The sequence below is a fragment of the Meleagris gallopavo genome, chromosome 21 (genome assembly GCF_000146605.3).
Source record: "Meleagris gallopavo isolate NT-WF06-2002-E0010 breed Aviagen turkey brand Nicholas breeding stock chromosome 21, Turkey_5.1, whole genome shotgun sequence".
In the NCBI taxonomy this organism is placed as follows: Eukaryota; Metazoa; Chordata; class Aves; order Galliformes; family Phasianidae; genus Meleagris; species Meleagris gallopavo.
This window is the reverse complement of record NC_015031.2, coordinates 2,235,745-2,255,894: the sequence shown is the minus strand read 5'-3', so window position 1 is coordinate 2,255,894 and position 20,150 is coordinate 2,235,745. Positions and strand designations below refer to the sequence as shown.

General features: G+C 43.4%; 1 long non-coding RNA gene across 1 annotated transcript; it reads right to left on the bottom strand.

The window, feature by feature from the left end:
• Positions 1–8,348: 8,348 nt before the first annotated feature.
• On the bottom strand, positions 8,349–18,757 carry LOC109370635. The gene is made up of 3 exons (XR_002120917.2): positions 18,611–18,757; positions 11,245–11,348; positions 8,349–10,750 (listed from the first exon to the last, which is right to left on the bottom strand). It is a non-coding gene; the product is annotated as an uncharacterized LOC109370635 (long non-coding RNA).
• Between the last annotated feature and the right edge of the window lie 1,393 nt (positions 18,758–20,150).

Below are 20,150 nucleotides of genomic sequence, written 5' to 3'. Positions count from 1 at the left end.
TATCCTTTCCATCCCACTCAGATAGGACACAACAGAAATAACTGCTTATGTGTTTCCACAACCAGCAGAAGGACCATGTTCAAGGCATCTGTGGCAGATCATAACGGGAGATGGGGTTAGCAGATAATTGAACTGAAAGTTGCTGGAAAAGCCACCGTTTGCTTAATCACTTGAGGGTAAGTTTGAAAATATGAAATAAACCAAGTTTAGGACTAGCTTGTTCCCCTTATTTAATGGGCTATAATATTTTACAGTGCAAAGCCCTGCAGCAATACAACTCGCTGCAGCATTTGGAGCCATTGCTGCACAAGTACTATGAGCCATATGGATTTAACGACTCACCACCAGAAAAGAGAAAACCAGAACCTCCGTTACCTAAGCATTGGCCTCTGCTATTTGAGCTAAAAAACAATAGCAGCCAACCTCAGCAATAGTTTGCATCCATCATTCAAACTGTCCAGTAATAAATTTAACAAGATATTTCACTATTTGTTAGCATCTCACTGGTATCACAGCAGTAGAAACACTGCTTTCCACAAGAAAACAACCTGACTCCTTTGACAGACACCTCTAGCACTTGATCTAGGAAGACACTTAATCGCTGGAAGCAGTCAACCTAGAGCCCAGCAGCACAAATGGGCTGGTCTGCATCAATCTTCATCAAGGTTTTTAAAACAAAGGACCACTTAGCAGTCAGCACAAGGCTCTGCTGCAGTGGACACACAAAGACATCTTGAGCATTACAGCTACCAAAGTTTTAATTTCCAATTAAAACACTCAATTTTGAATACTTACCACGTGTGCTTTCTTTTATGCTTGTGTAACAAGGAACTTATCTGTCACAAAATATTTGCAGAAAAGCAAAGAAATTACAGGAATTTCTTTGCTGACTTACTTGTTTCTCCATGATCAAGTATATAGCAGGACTTCTTCTAGCCCCATATTTCTTATAACCCTGCTCAGTTTCTTAGAATTGCTCTCCAGATGAACACAAGTCACTGCCTTGGGCAATCCTGCTTGCCACTGCCTGCAGCAGAGGCATCAGCCATGCATGGCCTTGGAAGGCTTAATGGACAATGTTCAAAACTCACTCAGAGAACAGCTAGCATTAAATAAGATTTTTTCCTGTCAAAGAAGAACACATGTAGGATGTGGTTGCATCTGTAGCATGACCCTGATCTTGCCTTTCTTACATGCTGCACCCATGGCTGTGCATCTTGAAACAGCTGTGCCTTTCCAGTGACTGATTACCCAGAGACACGCAACAGCACTCAGTATCTATAAGAGGCCAGGGACTGAACCCTGAGTTTATTACTGAAAAGAGCTGGAGTAAGTTGCTTGCCAAAAATCCAAACTCTAGCCAACAAGTCCCTCCAGGCTCACTTGGAAAGGTCTTGTAACCTCATTGCCGTATGCCTGCTGGGCTCAAAATGAAACGCAAACTTGCATGTTACTTGTGGATTTGGATGCATTCTCCAATGAGGAGGCAAATCAGGAGCCTGGGCAAGAAGTATATTCAGAAAAAACATGTACCACAGTCTTTAGCTAACTTCATCACATGGGATTTTCATGGTGCCATTCCCTAACGCCTTTCCTGCTTTGGCAGTTGAGGAACCAAATATGACCTGGCTAAAAACAGTGATGTTTTACACTCTCAACTATTTTGATTAAGTCCTTCAATGCTGTTTGAAAACTAGTTTTGTGGTTTGTACAGTCAGAGTTGATGTCTTCAGAAAGTTCACCAGCAAGCTTTTCCCCAGCCTTCAGTTACATGGGATCCTGCTTCCATCGATGCAGGAACTGTAAAGTCACTATAGACTCATCCAAGAGCTGTTTCTGCTGCAGTGATTACCAGGATGTCTCACAATGTTCCTTGCTTAGGAACTGATTAAATACTTCTTAGCATTTGTAATCATGTACAGTCATTAGGATTAGTCTACACCTACTTCTTGTCCAGTTCTCCAAAAAACAGAAGTTAGCTCTTAATGGCTACTTTTAAGAAACATCATTTGTGCTAATGTTATTTGCAGTACCGTATAACATGTACCCATTAACTCTGATTACCAGATAGAGTAGTTAATCAACTATTTAGCAGTAGGGTATCTTCAAACATGAACTGGGAAGGGCATACTTTCACAAGAGCAACATGGCTCTTGCAGTACTTGCAGTGCAGCATCAATTAGAAATCACTATCAAATGAACAGAACATTCACAGGGCTGGTTTCTGTAAAAGTCTGAACTTCATTCCACTGAGAAACACTGACACACACATGCAGACACCCCTTATCCATAAACATACCTAAAATTTCAGCTGCTGTGTGTCAGGAAGTCTCCAGGAAGCATTAGCTATGAGCTTTCTGCATGGTCAGAGTATTTGTAGCACCCGGTTCCAGGACAGCATTTCCTCTCTCAAGTCCAGAGGAGAGCTGAAATTTCACCTTATTCTACTAACCACACTCCCTCCCCTGGGATCCTGCTGTCTCAAGTCTCCCTCCATTCAGAATTTGTGCATTTAATTGTTTCTGCCTTCAACTGTCCTTTATGGATTTCTGCCTAACTCCATTGTTTAATCAAGATGTGACTGCATTTTAATCCCAGTCTGCTGCATATTTCCAGTACCGCTCGACCTGTAACACACACAGATCTAATTAGAAGGCTCTCTCCATTCCTCACATTAACTTTTAAATGAAACATCAAGCCACACCAGACTGAGAACAGCCCCTGGTACAACTTTACTTGACACCTGCGCTCAGACTGACCCTGTCTGAACCCTTACTAGGCTACAGGACAGGCCTTTTTCTAAGTGAACCGACTGGATTTTGAAGTTCCTCCATCTAACACACTAACCATCTAACCACATCTAACTCCTGTAGCTCCCCAAATGGAGCTGGATTGGCTTTGCTGCCTTTATCCTGCTAACTAGCTCACAGAGAGAAGACAGTACAGTGGAATGACATACATGCAAGCAACACTGCAACTTTTTGCAAAATTGTTCTTCAGAAGGACACCCTTATTAGCAAGGTCTTGAGGAATGAATGATGTCCAGGATTCAGCAACACAGGAACATGATGCCTACCTCCTGCTTTCACCTTGAAGTCTTCTATAAGAGATTAAATCATGCAACCCCAAACCTCTCTGTAAATCCACCTGTATTCTTGTTCAAGGACATGCAATTCCATTTCCAGCTGCACGTCCCACTTCTGCAAGTGAATCTCCATTGCTTATGAACTTGGACAAAGTGCTACAAGTCAGGGAACAAGGGGCAAACTTTATGTGATGTCTTCCTCCCTGCTCAGCCAGACCCCTGTTTATTAACTTCTCCAACAAAGCCCATCTTTCACTGCAGTTTTGGAGTGAAGGAGCCAATACAAATTCTCCTGTGGCTGAAATATGACAATTTTATAGCTTGTAGAACTGGCAGAACAGAAGCTATATTCTCTTCCTGAATCTTGACTAAATAATAGAGTAATATATCTTCTCCAGCAGTATTTTAGAGATGTTTTTGTAACACTTCGCCCACTGCTAGGCACTAGCAGTGCAGAACACCCACTAAACAAATGGCCACTACTGCAGTGACAAGTCAGAAACTCTGGGCAAGTCCATGAAGTTTAACCTCTTAGATAGAACACCAGATCTTGGATGCATGCTTTCACATAAAACTTGCTGCTGCATCTCTATTTAGAAGAGATCACTAGAGATACACCTAAGTAAAACATGTCCTAAACTAAAAACTTCACCAGCCCTTCTCATCCAAAGAGCTGAACAATTAGAGGCATGAAACAGGGCAAAAAGCAACTGTTTTAAAATCTGGGTTTGAATATTTAGCTTGCATTACAAAAGCATGGGATTGCTCACATGGCAAAGCATCCCCAAATAGCTGTAACACTTTAGGTCTCCATTAAATCTCTTCTTCCTAAAGATAATCTGCATGTGGATGTGGCTCTGCTCATGCTTGCTCACACTCTCCATTGCCTTGATGTCGTGAAACAACTCACAACTAGAACTACTTATCACAGAAAAAACACAAATGTTATTGTACTAATTCCATGAACTCATTTAATGAAAAGCCTACGTTAAAAACATAAGAACCCCTAAGGTAGAAACAGCAAGATCTTCACCTGCCTCACCCCAAAGCTTTGCTGCAGCTCAGTCTGCTACCAACTGCACCACTCACTATATATTCTTTCATCTTCTAAGGCTTTCTGCTTCATCTTTCAACACCTGTACCCTTCTTACCTCTTACAAATGAGAATAGCTTGCACTGTCCGTGGCCTCATTTCTATTAGACAGATCTTCACAAGAGCAGCGCACTGGCCTTGAAAGGATGGTGGATGGACAGACAGGTTCTGTCCATCTGCTATCAATGAAAACCTGGCAATGACGCCTCCTCCTATCTTTAGGAATTTATTTCCATGTCTTCAACTTGGGCTGTACAAGACATTCTTCCATCACTCACACCAAGTGACAACTCGTTATAGAACAGCTCTGCACAAGAATCCTAAAATTCTCCTGCTGCGAAGCGTGTTCTCATTTCTCCTCCAGTATTTGACAAGATAGAAATAAGAGATGGCAGCAGGACTCTGAACACAATATAGGGATGAAAAAAAATGAATCAGGAACACTCCCCTCATCATCCCTTGTTCTTATATGAAGGACAATGGCATTCTGCATACCAGGCACTACGTGATCCCTCAAGCATTCTCCTGGAAGAAATTCAACAAGTTCCTCGTCACAGAAGCATCTCATTCAATGCTTTGACAGCAACATGAAGTCCACACATTTCATCACTATTCCTTTGAAAAGAAGTGGGGGTGAAGCTGTCATTTAAGCATTTAATTTCAGAGCACAACACAAAAAAGCTCAACAGACAGTGGTTTTGAGAATTCAGTGAAAGGAGATGCTTCTTCCTTCCAAGTGGAAGATGCACCCCTTCCAACTGCAGGTACTTCATACTGAAAACTAAGCCTCAATTCCTATTCCTGACAAAAACAAGTGGCTGCAAGGAAGTTCAGAGACTGATTTAAATTGGTGGCTTTAAATCTTCTTAATTGTTACCTACCATTCACTTGAAAGGTGTCAAAATGAGCAGTGGACACCAATTAGGAACAACTCCTCACTTAGCACTTCCTACTGGGATGAGGAGTGCAGTGTGCACTTCAAATAAATGCTGCGATGAACACAACCCCACTCTTCCTCTGACAGGAACTTCTGTTAAAAAAAGGTAGGGTGGAAATCTGGGGGGAGGTTTTTATTATTTTTGTACTAACAACATTTGGAAGATTGACCAAATAACACATCGTGTCCTTTTTTTCTTCCTTGAAACGAAGAAAACGCTGACAGCAACAGAATAAGCCTTGCAACATGTTCCACATTAGTCCAAAGCCCTTACAGTCCTGGACAGAAGTGATGGCTTAGCAAAGTTTCACCACCTTTTGTCTTCTTTCATCTGACCTACCAGTAGCAACAGTCCAATTTACACAAGAAATGCTTCCTCATGCTCATCCCTCCTCTATTTCTTGAGTCAGCAACATCAGCTCACCCCACTGAAGTTCAGAAGACAGGTGGGAGACACAGCTATCAGAAAGCGTCTCCAGATTTGGATACTGGAAACCAAAGAGCCATTCCCTGCATACAGCTCAACTACCTGTAGAAGCAGCAAGTTCACCACGTGGGACATTTCCTCAAGCTCTGAACACCTCTGTAGCTGCCACAGTTTTTTAGGCCTGATTTCTCCAGAGGGGCAGGAGTACTTTTCACACAACATGCCTTACAGCAGGACAACCTCTGTGTGCAATCTAGAGATAGATCATCCTAAAATCCGTGGCTAACCAAAACAGAATACATAAAAAGAAAAGGGAACATCTACTTGAAAGAAACATACTGAGGTTAAAGTACCTCAGACAGGCTTGGAAAAGGAAGGTACAATAAAGATTACACAACCATGACTTTGCATGGACTCTTCAGAACCCAAGCCTCAAGATTCATTCCTAAGTAACTCAAAAGCTCACCAAGGTGTAGAAGTTTCAGGAGTTTCAATGTCTCACTGACCAACTATGAATGGGTCCATCATTTATACAGGCCTAATGGAGAATGCTTCTTAAAGAATCTGACGTTATCACCAGAAGATGTGAGGCATGCAGTACCCAGTGTGACCTTGCTTCTGTATTGCTGTTTTGTTTCATCACAAAGTCCTAAACTGATAAAAATATTGATAAATAATTGACAGCATTTCTATCTAGGAAGAGGAGCCTGGTACCATACCACACCTTTTCGAGGTATGCTTATGCTCAGACCTAATTAGAAATTAAAGCAAATTAGTAGAAAAGCCATAAATTATAAATAGGCAGGTTTGTAATTTGCGAGTTAAGAAACACACAGCACTAACAGAAAGCATCCGTTATGATTGGGAAAGCAAGCAAATATCTTATCAAAATAAAAAAGATTTTCTGCACGCCACAGTAATTTGATGGGAGCTAACATAATTGGAACAGTAATGTAACACTAGAGCACACAGTTTTTCTAATTATGTTAAAAAAACATCTGTAGATATTTAGCATTCCAAATATTTTGACACTGGGTGCTGAATTAAATTCTCCCTGTTCTGATTAAACATATCCAAAAAAACTTAAACGATTCAGATGCTGGAATGCAGTGTTAAAGTCTTTGGAAATCTGTCAGGGATTTTTTTATTGTATTTTTTTTGACTGCGTATCTAGAGAAAAGACAAACACTTAGAAACTGTGTAAGTAGTCCCACAGCACCAGCGCCAGAAAGCTCTCTCATCAGGCTGCAGGTTCTTCCAGCAGTGAGCATGCACTCCAAGAGCCCTGCAGAAGGTTTGCTCAAGGGTGACACAAGTTTGTGCCTGTAAGTAGAGGCTGCTGCGTGGTCAGCATGCACCAGTGGAGAGCAATCAGGTGATACAGTGCAGAGTACTTGGGAAACTGCTGGTGGGCTTCCTGCATTGTACTGAAGAGGCATCAGAAACAAAAGTACCTGGAGGTACATCATAGAGGGGCAGGAACTACATGCTATGGGGGAAAAATGCAGCTCTTGTGTTCTATAAATACACAAATACAGGTACTTATGTTTCTGGTGCTCAGCTTCTGAAGGGAACTCCATAATCTCCATATTGTGGTTCCACACGGATTGATAGTTCTGTGTTTAACAGTCCAGAGGGAGCAAACCACAGCCTAGAGCATTCCACCAACACCACACTCAACATCAAAATTAAAGACCTGAAAGCCCACTGAAGGCCTCTGAAAGCATTAAGTCTCACTAATCTAGCATTTGCTAGCTTAAGATGTTCCCAGTGTTGTTCCACAGTTCTCATCCTGAGACCAAAGAAACTTTCTGAACTAGAAGGAGAAGGGTTTTGTAGAAGGGTATTCTCTCAAACCAAGAGGAAACACCTCATTTTCTTATGCTGCTTTGAGAACCATAAGCACATGAGAAGCCAACAGACTTGAAAAATATCAGGGTAAGATACAAACAGTTTTAGGTAAAAGTAGATAAAAATTCCAAGAATCTGCACAGTCTGTCTGGGTGCTTTGAGGAGTGAAGGAGGGAAAGAAATAAACTCTCGAACTAAAGAAATTACCTGAACAAGGTACTCAAACTCTCTATCCTCCTTGTATTCTCAAGATGTTTTTACCAAATAAATAAATAAAAGCTTATAGTCACAATGGGATCCCTTCAGAGGTGCCAGGGTTACTCTGGAGCTGCTTCCTGCCTAAGTCATTGTCTCTCATCAGTCTGCTTTTGGGGGTAAATAGGATACTGGCTGCTGTCCCAAATCCAAGCAATGCAAACAATCAAGAAAGAAATCTGTGATATTTGTAAAGTAAAATAAGACCTTGTCTAGCTGGGGAGCTTTAAGGCAGTACGGAGCCCCTAGGGACACTTTTCTTCTCCCAGGAGATTGCACTTGCCTTTGAACTTTCAGCCATATAGAAAAAAGGCTCAGTCGAAGTGTCAGCATCATCTTGGATTCAAATCAATCAGTTTGATGTATGATTGCAATAGCTAAACCACTTCACCTCTGCACTGCCCTCCTCCATATGTTCTTTATATCAGCAGTCAGCAGACTGGGTGGCTCAGTGGATTCATTTCCTGTGCTAGGCTTGGGCTCCAGTTTAACAAAAAAAATTAGAAGTGAAAAATAAAAATTAGCATCTACTGACAGTTAAATTCACCAGACTTGTTCGCATCAATTCTCTTTATCTGTCCAAAAATGTTACAAGAAATCTTTTCAGGAGGTTTAAAATCACCATTTTTACCAGGTGTAGCTATACAGCTAGGTAGTCACAGCTCTAAAAAAAAAAAAGGAATTAGAAACCTTCCAAATGTTGACATACCTTTGGGTGAGAGGACAGCAGCAAAGGGCCAGGAGGACAGCCTGAGCAGTGCTGACGTTAGAAAGGACACAGACTAGAAGCAGCCATCCCTGCTGAGCAGCAAAGCCTCCATCCACTCTCAAAGCTGGGCTTCCTCCAGATGATGCTCTTTTTATTATTATTTTTATCAGCTACAATGCAAGGACTGAATTCCCAAGATAACTTAAATCTAAACAATGTGCAGCCTCCAGCATTAACATAGGTGCCTGCCAGCTGGTGACAGTTAAGTGGTTACTTTCTCAAGCTCAACTTATTAGCTAAGGGTCAGGACTTTTTGTAGTGCTCAAATTGCATTTAACAGCTTGCACTATTGGCATGCAGTCTGTTACCATGGAAAGGGGGTTCTCAATGAGGGTGCGTTACAGCATGCAGTACATCAGCAATCTACCATACTTTGGGGCTGAACAGCCACACTGTACTGCCCCTTTGTGAAGAGGTGCCATGGCAGTGAACACTCAACTCCCCAAATTACTCTGTGCTTAATCAGTCATTACCTCCTGGCCTTACCTACTTATGAAGATGCAACCTCACTACTCCAGTGACCACTGGAAAAAGGAAACGTTTTCTTTATGTCTCTAGAAACAGGAGCATCTTGATGTGGAAGTACCACACCATCATAGGTGCCATCCTATTGCCAATGGAGAACACCACTGACAATATTTGCAACATAGCAGGAACACAAATCAGCAATAATGAAGCCCTGATCTGCCTTCAGCCATAACTACTTCACAACTTCAAAAGCTCCATCTGCGCACGTGAAACTAAATAGAGGTGAAATTTGTTGTTAGAAAAAGATGAAAACATTTTGAGGTTCTACACTGCTCTGTTTTTGTGTTGCTTGTTTAGATCTGTTTTTTTTTTCCTGTTGTTTACAGGATGTAAGCACCCTGCCCTTCCAGAAGAACAGCATTTACAGTAGAAAAGGCCAAAAAACTTGAGAGTACAAAAGGCTTTGTATCAGGTTGCCAAATGTACCAACCAGAACTGCCAAAAAAACCCCAGAGAAACTTTTCCAACCTCTTTTTTCTTACAACTCCAGGCAATACTAACAATAAGGATTAACTTAAGTAGTAAATAATGTAATCTTAAACCTGATGCCTCCGGACAGCTTAAGGTCCTGTGCACACCATCAAATGATGCTCAATGCTTCTGCTAAAGAGTAAAGTGGCAGAACCATGTCCTGCTAAAAAGGGGTCTTTTTTCTTTCAAGAACATGGGACTGTCAGCAGCTCCAGATGTTTTAGAGAGAGAGGGGAAAAAAAAGTTAAGAAAATCTCCTACATGGAAGCGAGAGCTTGCTACTGGCTTTCTGCTCACACTCTACAGCCCACATCCAAGCCCAAACACACAGTTGCACCTTGAAAGCTGATCGTGTAAAGTTGTCACCTCATTCCACAGACCTGCTCCTGCGAGATCACTGCTGAATTTCTAAAGATTATGTTGGCTTTTTATTTCCACTGAACTCTGCTGAGATGGATCTGGCACTGCGGGAGGGAGCTGGATTCTCTCCTTTACACCAGCAGCACAACTGAGCTGTAATCACTCACACCTGTCCAAACCTACAGGCATGACTGGGCTGCACACACAGCTGCTTGGTCCCCAGTCAGGTCCTCTACCAGGCTGAGTCACAGCTACCTGGGAAATGAGTTCTGCCCCAGCCCCAGGCATCCCTCTCCCTTGTTGTGACAGGTAGAAAGCCAAGCTGCACACAACACCTTGTTTTCCAAGCCCACTTCTTTCAGCAGTGTGTTAAAATGCAAAGCTCCCTCCTGAACACTTGAATTCAGAGTAGCTTTCCCATGTTTTAGGTTTCTCTTGAGCTCCCGGGAAACTATTGTTTCCTCAACAGCCTGAAGAGAGCTGCTGTCTGCAGCCACCTTTGTGACTAATTAAACAGCTTCCTAGTTTGGAGACTTGCTTGAGTTGCATGATTAGCAGCAAGATATTGTGGTGCAATGAAAACGAGGCGTAGCTACAGACTGCAGTCAGAGATGCTAGGCACTCCCAGTAACCCTTCAGCAGCCAGCACAAGCAGGATGCACCAACGTGATGCAAACCAACAGAAAGCCTCAAGATATTTCTGCCCAATCATAAGACATCAGCAGAGATTCAGCTGATGCCTAATACCACGTGGAACTCAATGGAGAAGCAGGAGTTGTTTCTAAGCTCCAGAGGCAACAGGTAAAATGGAAAACAACCAGAAGAAAAATGCAAAACATGTTCTTCTCATGCATCATGATGAGAAAGGGAAATGATTCTCCTTTCTTCCAGAGCCCAGTTTTCTTCCATCAGAACAGATGACAAAGTCACAGGTGTCTTGTTGTAAGTAACATGAATGTTGCACCAAAAAGTCTCTGGGAGGGTAGGAAAGGAAATAAGAGGCGCTTAGTTTAATTCAAATAACATTATCCCAGAGGGATTTGCACCTGGACCTTATGTGCATAAATCTTACAGGCTGCTATTCAGGGACTGCCAGCTTTTCTCAGCTACAGCAATTGATTGTGTTGACACTGGAATGTGGAGAAGATGCTCACTGGCATGGACAAAGCACATTTTCTGAAGACCCATACAATGGGGTCACTAATATGAATGCATCTATCAGAAGAGCATACCAAAGTACCCATTTCTTCATTTCTCTTCCCCCATTTAGGATTCTTTGTAAGCACTAAGCACAGTCTGCTTTCCAGGATCACCTTCTGGATTACAATTGGGAGTGAAGAGAACAAGTAATCTGTTCCTGTGTTTGAGAGGCCTAGAACAAGTTAACAAACCCAATCCAATCCAATCTGTTCATTCACACACATCCCTTTCTTCCTCACAAGTGAAGATGCTTTGCTGGATCACTTACCCTCTTCACAGTTGCTCCCTGTGAAGCCAGGACAGCACCTCCACTCCAGTGTAGTCACAGTTCGGTAGGACATTTTGTACGTGGGCCTTATAAGAGTCCTGTAACTAACACAGACAAGAAGTCAGTAAGATGCACTTCTCCACCAATTCATAACATCTTCCTGCCTAGCAGTGTCATCCACTCATCCCCAGCTGTAGATAAAAGATACACGTAAATTAACAGAGCAAGCGTTTACCACCATATGGATCTGACTCAAAAACCCTTGTTTTTCTCCTTAAGCCCTTATATTCTTTTGGCTCTTCCTCGTATCTCTCCCTCTATAAATACCAGTATGCTCTATGGAGGTCTCATCAATACCAAGTTGTTTTCAGTAGCAGAGATGATGGTTAAACAAAGGCTGGCATTAGCCTTTTCTTCTAAGTACTCAGAGTTTCCAATGTGTTATTTTCACAAAAATTGCCTAAGTCTGTCAAACATCTTCCTTTCTCCCACCCTCAGACCAGGGGCGTACTGACACATAGCTGCATGCCAGATCATCATGACACAACACTACATCAGAGATCTGCATATAGCCTTTTTCCAGTTAGCTAATCTGCACCTCAGTTTTCCCCCATCTGAAAGAACTTTATGCTTCTCATCACATGTCCGCTGGACATGTTTTTGCTCTGTGGCCAGCACACAGCATCCTCTGGGTTCCATTCAAAGCACAAGAACTGTCATGCCCCATTGGAAACCAGACTGCTGTGTGCAGACAAGCAGACCCATGCAAGGCACCAGCCATTCTGAAGTCAACACAAGACTGACGGTCGCGTAAGACTCAGCTTTTGTTTTAAAAACACTGGACCTCCAAAGCTGACAAGTCAGTTTTCCCCACATACATCCAGACAAGTCACTGCTGCTATTCATGAAGCTGAAAGAAAATACAGAAGCTGTGCTCTATGAGCTCCCCTCAAAATTCTTATTCTCATTTAACAGCCAAAGGAATTTGGCAAGCATGGGGAACGGCTGAAGCATTGGGATTACAGCACTGCAGACTGCAGCTTTCTGCTCCTCTGTCAGGGCCGGGCAGACACAAGCCTGGCTGGATCTCTGCAGGGAAGAACATCCTCCTGCAGCACCAAGAACCTACAGGAGACAGAGCTGCAGCTCTGCCCCAGCCCACCCAGACACAAGGCCAAGATGGAGCCAGATATCTCATGAATCTAACAACCTAAATCTCTCTCTGAAGGGCAGCTATCACATGTTACATCAAGGACAGCAGAGCAGAGATGTATGCTACTGCTGTTCACATTAACAGCACCAACACATCCAGGAGAGGCTGTCTATGTACGTACTGGAAAGCAGGCAGCATCTCAGCAGGGTTTGGGAAACTAATTTCTCAGGAAGCTGTGACTGCTTGTTTGTGTTTGACAGCTGACATAAATCATTCTCCCACAGGCACTGGATAAGAAGATCTGCACAAGCTTCTTCCTGAGCACACAGCTGCCTGCACAGCATCGCCTGGAGATGGGAGAGCAATGCTGTCCCCTGGAACATTATGTCCTCACCCTCTGAGTTGCCAAAAAGCACACCAGTTAATGCTAATGCTAACTATGATCCAGGCATCTGTCTAACATGGGATGGACAGAGCCAGTTCATCCCACCTAACTTCTCACACCTCTGCATCCAACAGCCCTCAGGAGTTTGCAGTCATAAGTGAGCTTGAGGACTTGGCACCACAGTGACGTAGGCAGACCTTAAAACAGCTCTGGCAAACTTCAGGAACTGAACCCAAGTCTCCCAACTCTCAGTTCTGGCATCAGACTTGAGACTTCTTTCCACACACAACCCTCAGCCATCAGTCAGAAGTTCATGACTTTGTCACCAACACCACAGTTGGATTTGACCTTCAGATGAAAGTCTCCAGTCCTGTTACCAGTGGCCTGAGCCAGCCAGTCTCCAGCCACACCGTGATTTTAAAACCATGTTTCTGCCAACACCAAGATGTGAAAGCTCTCTCAAACTTCATTATGAAGTGTGGAGAGTAGCATGAGCCAGACTGGAATCTTGGCAGCAGTTCTGTGACAGGGAAGTAGCTATAGTTTTAATTCTCAAACAAGTGAGGACTTCTCAGGGCACGACAAATGGAGAGCTCAGCTGTCACAGCCTACCACCCACCCTGAGTTCCCTGATGCTTGCAGCTCAGTTCAGCATTGTGCAGATCAGGTATGTGAAGGAGTCCTAGCTTGCTAGCTCAAAATGGCTTTAAAGCTTCTCCATTCTACAGAGCATCATTTCTCCCCTCAACCATAACACAGCACCAAGGTCTGCCATCACTTATCTCACCACAGTGCATTATACAGACTTCTTACTGGTATTCCAGGAAGGGAGCAAAGAAAACTCCTCTACCAAAGCACAACCACCAATTCTGATAACCATTCTTTTTGCATTCATATTTCTCTCGCACAGTGAAAAAGCTATAGAAAAAGATATCTGTTAAATATAAGCCTCAGAACAAAAACACGTGCAAAACACGTGCAAAATGGACAGGGAAATAAGGCTGGTAGAAGAATAAGAAGACCTTTCCCTTGGATGTCACCCAAGCCACAAACACTGGCATAGAAATACTGCAAAACCACAGTAAGAGGTTAGATGAGCCACAACCTGCACCTTCTTCCTTCCCAGATAGATGCAGCACGCACAGCTGCATTCAGCAGATGGCTTCCAAGCACTTAACAGAGAAGCAACCTACAACTCCACTGCAAGAGTGATATCATTTACCAACACATTTGCTGAAGCTCACAGTCAAATTCAGAGATTGGAACAGCACAGGAAGAGGAACCCAGAAATCTCAGCTAGCAGCCACCACTGTTACTAGGTAAGAAAACAGTTGGGAAGACAGGAACACAAGCTTTCCTTCCAAACTGCTTTCCAGGCAGTGAACTCAGGAATCAATCTGATAGCTCTATCCTTGTATGGCTGCATGTTTATCATAGACAGATTGCCCATATTCCAAACAAGTTAAAACAAGCACTAATTCTGCATATTAGAAAAAGATTAGAAAGATATTGGTAGTACCCCTAATGTCTGGGGCCCGTAGCCTGATTTACAGACATAACATAAATGTAAGTTGTCCTAAGGAAACTCAGAGTGTTCTGAAATCAGACTTCTAATTTATTTGGTTGCATATGTAAATCTTGAAATACTTGGCTGTTCTGAAGAGATGGGTGTTTGGAAAATCAGAGAAGTGCTGACACAGAAGTGACTACCCTGTGAGTACATCCAATGAGTCCACTTCCCCAGGGAGCTATCATAGAAAATATCTGATCCCCAGCACCACCATCCTCAACCCCCAACCAGACCCTTCCTAATGGCAGATGTAATGCTGGCAGTCAGCAAGGCATCACAGCCCACTGGAATTTGCTGTACTGCAGAAACAGTCTCCCTTTCCACCTCTCCCCATCTTTGAGTGATGTTCAAGACTGACAGATGAGCAACGTCACGTTTGGGATTTCAGTGACTCTTGCTGAATAACAGTGGTCAGGTAAGCCCACTATGGGTTTCCAAGTTAGTCTCCATATTCTTTGAAACCAGACAGTGTTGCACAGACTAGAAGCTGAAAGGCTAGAGTGAAACAGGGCTATGTGACCACTGGCTCTGGCAAAAAAATAAAAATAAATAGCAAGGAAGCTGTAATCACAGTTTGACATATTTTGCCCTGTCAGGGTACAGCAAGAAGCTATCTTGCTCTCAAAGTCTTAAGTCACAGTAAGGCAACGGAAACATTGCAAGTATTGATCCCATGCTGTTGGCCAAGTGATGCTACCTCACCTGAAAGATAAGCAGTCACAAAAAGTCACTGAGCCTCTGGCAACTGAACATAAGCCTCAAACCCTTGCCTAACCTCAAGGAGAACAGCACCCTAAGCGTGACAGGATCATGCATCAACCTGAAGCTCCTGCAACAAAGTGATTGCTCAGAGGAAAGGTTACAATTCAAATGCCTGGGTTTACTGGCAGCTGGGTGCAACCACAGAGGCAGCAAACCTGGTTCAATGGCTGGGTTGCCATTGAAACACCAAGACTTTATCTCTTCCTTCAGACAGATAAATAGCATGCAACTTCTGTAAGTACATTAGGAGCCTTGTCCAGACTGCTGGAAAGTTGCCCGTTCACTTTGTAGCGTGACAAAGCAAAGGTATATCCAAAGAGCACTAAGCCTCGACAGCATTAGGGGAGAGAGTTCAAGAGCAGAGATCTGCTGAGGGAAAGTCTCCAGCCAAGACTGCTCCAAAGCAACTCAGCACCCAAACTAAATAGTCTGGGGTGAAGGGCAAGAACAGAGTAGCTCACCCATCCCAGCCAAGATGACAACATTCCTGCAACAGAAGTACAGCTGCCAGTTTCTCAAAAGCAAGTGAACAGAGAGCAAGGAGATCACACAACCAAAGCTGCAAGGCTGGGGATCTCACAGATATCTCCATCAACTGCTATACCCTCAGCTGCAGTTTGTGCAATAAGGAAAAGAAACATAATGTGAATGAATGGGAGACAGGAAACAGATTAAATCCGTGTCTGGCCACAGTGATGTCTGCCTGTAAGCAGCGTCTCTCTAGCAGAGAGCCCCTCTCAGCTGTCACCGTGAGGCTGAGAGATGCCTTTTTATTTTGGCTGGCGTCCCTTTTGCTAGTGAGAAGCCTGATAACGGGTGCTGGCAGAACGAAAGCTCTCCCAGATATGGTTGACTCCCTGCAAACAAGGAGATGAAAACAGTTTGTTTCAAGTCACAGCTGGGAGACATACGAAAAAGCCAAAAGAATGCCAGTAGCTTACTGACGTTTTGTGTTGCTTACAGTCAAGTGTAAGACTGCGTGAATCTGACCATCTCCCTTTCAAGCTCAAGTGACAAATCTCACAAACAGAAGAATAGGAGAAGGGCCAGAAGGTTTATAAGTGCATCCTTTAGGTAAAAGGGAAACAGTACAGAAACTGAAGCAGAGGGCCTTAGTTTAACTTTCTGCTGAGTGCTCTCATCACCTTCCGTAGGCGTTTTGAGAGACCTGCCCAGGGAAGTCCTACACTCTGCTGGGCTGGTATAAGCTTGCCTGTTCCTTCCAAGGCAGTTTTCTGCTGACAGAGGAGAAGATCAAATATAACTTTTTCTCTTAACTCCTGTTAAGAGAACTGTTCTACCAAGTGAGATACTGAATACAAGAGGCAACCCAACTACCCTGCAGCAGCCAGGAATTTCTCGTTATACTTGGTAGTTCCCATCCAAAAACAGGAGATAGGTTTCACTTGAAACAGCAAAGAGCATTTTCTAAAAAGATGTATTCACTTTAGTAAAGGAGGGAAGAAGTGTAGGGTTTTTTTTGGTGCGTTTTCCATTTGTTTTTCAATTTCAACTTGGCTCTGAGACTAAAGAAAGCCAGTTATCCTCACATCCCTAGGCACTAGCATCATGATACAGACAGGCAACAGCACGTGCCTAGGAAGTAAGACCTCAGCCATACAACGTGACTCAGGGTTATCAGGATTTGCACACACAAGCCGCACCTCACAGTATCCATCTGTTTCAGTGGTGGTTTTCCATTACATTATCAGAAGACAGTTGCCTCAAACTTTATGTAATGTGCTGCATAATTAGAGCAAATTATATAGTCAGCCCTTAGAAAGGTACTTCACTTTGCTTGCGTCCTCCAGCTTGTAAATGGAGCAGACCACTAGTATCCCTCCATTTCTTCTGGGAGGTTTCTTCCTGATGATCACCATCTAGAAAGGCAGCTCCTCCAACAGCTGAGCTTTCACCAGCTAGGATCTTAAATAATAACTCCAGCTTCTTTCTGTGGTATTTTCACAGAGAAAAATGGGGAAGTCTGCTGCCACTCTGCATTGTTTCCAAACAATTGGACTCGTCAGGCAAATGAGCCAAACTACATTTGAAACCGTAAACATTCTGTGAATAACAATGTCACAATGGTAAACAACCCTTGAAGTCTCTGGGTTAGCAGCAAGAGAACCAATGTATATGAGTAACTTAACCACAGGAGCCTGCAAAAAGGATTTTTAACCAGTAACACGATCAATTGTTTAGTGCTTGTGAAACTACAGTTATGTTAACAAGGAAAAATATGCAAGATTTTTGGCAAGTTTAGGAGACAAGGTGAAAGCTCACAAGTTTCTAATGACAATTATGTGTGTAAAATGTCTGGGAAATTAAAAAGCTTCAACAGAAGTTTGGCCATGACAATGTAAAATATTAAGTGTTTCAACCACAGTCTTGCATAAAACAAGACCAAAGAGACACCAAAGCAGATACATTACAAGTGAAAAAACTTAGACTGACCAACGGCCAAGGAGAAACCAGATAATCAACTGTGGTAACTGCCACATGGAAAATGTGAATTCCAGATGAAGAGTGACACAAGAGCAGACGGGTGCATGCAGCAGGCACACAGCCTGAGAAAACGCATCTCTCTGGGTATTGATGCTGGCAGTTCATGTTCTGGCTGGCTTATTGACTAAGAGGACCCAACTCTCTGGCTGAGCTGAAAACAACAATAAATTATAGCCTTGTCTACATGGGAAACTGTCATAGAAGCTAGGTGTAAATTTAGAGGACAATGGCCTTTTTGCACCAATTCCCAGATGAGTGTAACATCAGTCTGCTCTGAGAATGCCTTTCTGAGAAGGCAGGGCCCAACACCACACACTGAGGTAGCAGATGGGGACAGCTATTCCACAGTTCTGTCTTGGATATGGATCCTAAGACTGTAAAGGACTGGAAGACCGAAGCAGACTAACAGCAAACTGGGCAGAACAAGCTACCATCTCTAAGCCTTGCTTCCATCTGGGGAGAAGTGATGATATTGTGCTTTTGTGAATGTCTCCAAGAGACACAGGAGTAAGAGGTACTGAATGGAAATTACGGACAGTATCTTCATTCATCCCTGACTGCAAGAAATTTAAGTAAAGTTCTCAGTATATGTGATCAGGGTTAAAGACCCACATACGAGTACTCAATACCAACCAGCCATTGCCATCAGTCCAGCATGCCCACTGTTCAGCCCAAAAGATTTTGTTTTTTTTGTTTTTTTTGTTTTTTTTAGGCTGCACAGCTGACTAACAGCAGACTCTTGCATGTCGTTATACAGAATGATATTACAACATAAACTGTTTCACACAGCCTCCCTCTACACATGCTTACATCCCTAATCACCCTGCAGGTAACTCAACAAGAATTCCATAGTTCTGCCACCATGAAGCAGAAGACCAATATCTGATCCATAGAGCTCACTCAGCTCTGCAGTTCCTAAAAGCGGAGTCAGCATTTTGACGAAATGAGCAGGCAAGTTCATAAAGGCAACAGAAGACATGAATATTTTTACCTCACTAAGTTGGCACAAGGTCCTGGCCACCGGCAGCTCTGATAAACTCGCTGGATCACCGTTTCTGACCCATTCTGCACTTGACAGGAGACTGTCCGTGTAACCGTATAGTGACACCAATGCCTGCAGAGAGAAAGAGATCTGTTACTCTCAGTAAGGTAGCAAGCTCAAGCAACATACACAGACTGCTTAACTAACTTAATTTCCTTTTATGACTACTCATCTAACTGACCAATGGAAGCCAGAAGATACGATTTGATTTTAGCAGAGTTTCTCAATGTTGTCTTTCACAGCATCTTTCTGGACAAAAATCCCAGCACGCAGCTTGACAAGTACACAACATGCTGGGTGAACAACTGGCTGGTGGATCTGGCTCAAAGGGTCAGGCTGGCAGCTGGTCACTAATAGGGTTCTCCCTCTGCTCTCTAGTGACAGCAATAGGACCCAAGGGAAGCATGGGGCTTTGGATGGGGAGGGTCAAGCTGGAGGTTATGAAAGGGTTCATCAGAAGGTGGGCAGGCACTGGAATGGAATCTCTGGGGCAGCAGTCATAGCACCAAGCTGCTGGTGCTTAAGGAGACACAGGGTTTGATTTTGGATGGTGCTGTATGGATCCTGGAGCTGGACTTGATCCCTGTGCACCCCTTCCCACTCAGGATATTCTATGACTGAAGTAAAACCAAAATAACCGGGGGTGGAGTTGCTGCCTCTGCCAGCCACAGTTCACCCAACTTACAGTCTCCATTTCCCACTCAACCTCCTCCTCCAAAAGCTGCAGAGAGATTCCTCACTTCTGCCAACCTGAACCACAAGAGACCCAGTAATGCCTCTTGCTTGGTCCTCAGAAGCCAGTAGATAATTAGCTCTGTAATTTATCATAAACAATGGGATTTTAGAGGAGAAAGGGAAAAAAAAAAAAGTCTTCCAAATCTCCCATTAGTCAGCTCCCATTGTATTGGTCTTAATTTCATCCTGCTCATTATGGGATCGCTCCCTGGCCACCTAGCATGCTGAAAAACATCTGAGCTGGAGAATTCTGCTTTTTGGTGGAGTTCACTGTCAGCAGGGCTCAAACAAGTCATGCTGCTACGCTGGAGAGGCTACAGTCTAAAAATGGGCAACACAAAATAAAGGGGAGGGATGGACCAGAGAATTTTGCTATCTCTTAAAGGAAGAAAATAGAAGTAAGAACTGTTCACCACATGATGTATGAAAAGGCAGCAACTGCAGTACCAGCCCTGGAGTCAGTACCCATAGATATTGTTTACTTTCTCATAGAAAGGCATTTTTTGGTTCAAATGCTGTGCGTTTGATGGGGCAAGGAAAATACGATGCTTGCATTTCCCCTTTGCACACATCATTCATACCTGCCAAATTCTGGTTCACGTTTTTGCTTCCGTAACTGCACTGAGGCAGCAGATTTGAGAGCCACTTTCTTATTGTTTGGGGAATCAGAACTGGGGTCAGCAACAGGAGGTGGAGGTATCTGCCTGGGTCCACAACACACAAGGCACTTGTACAAGCATCCTCTGCACTGAGA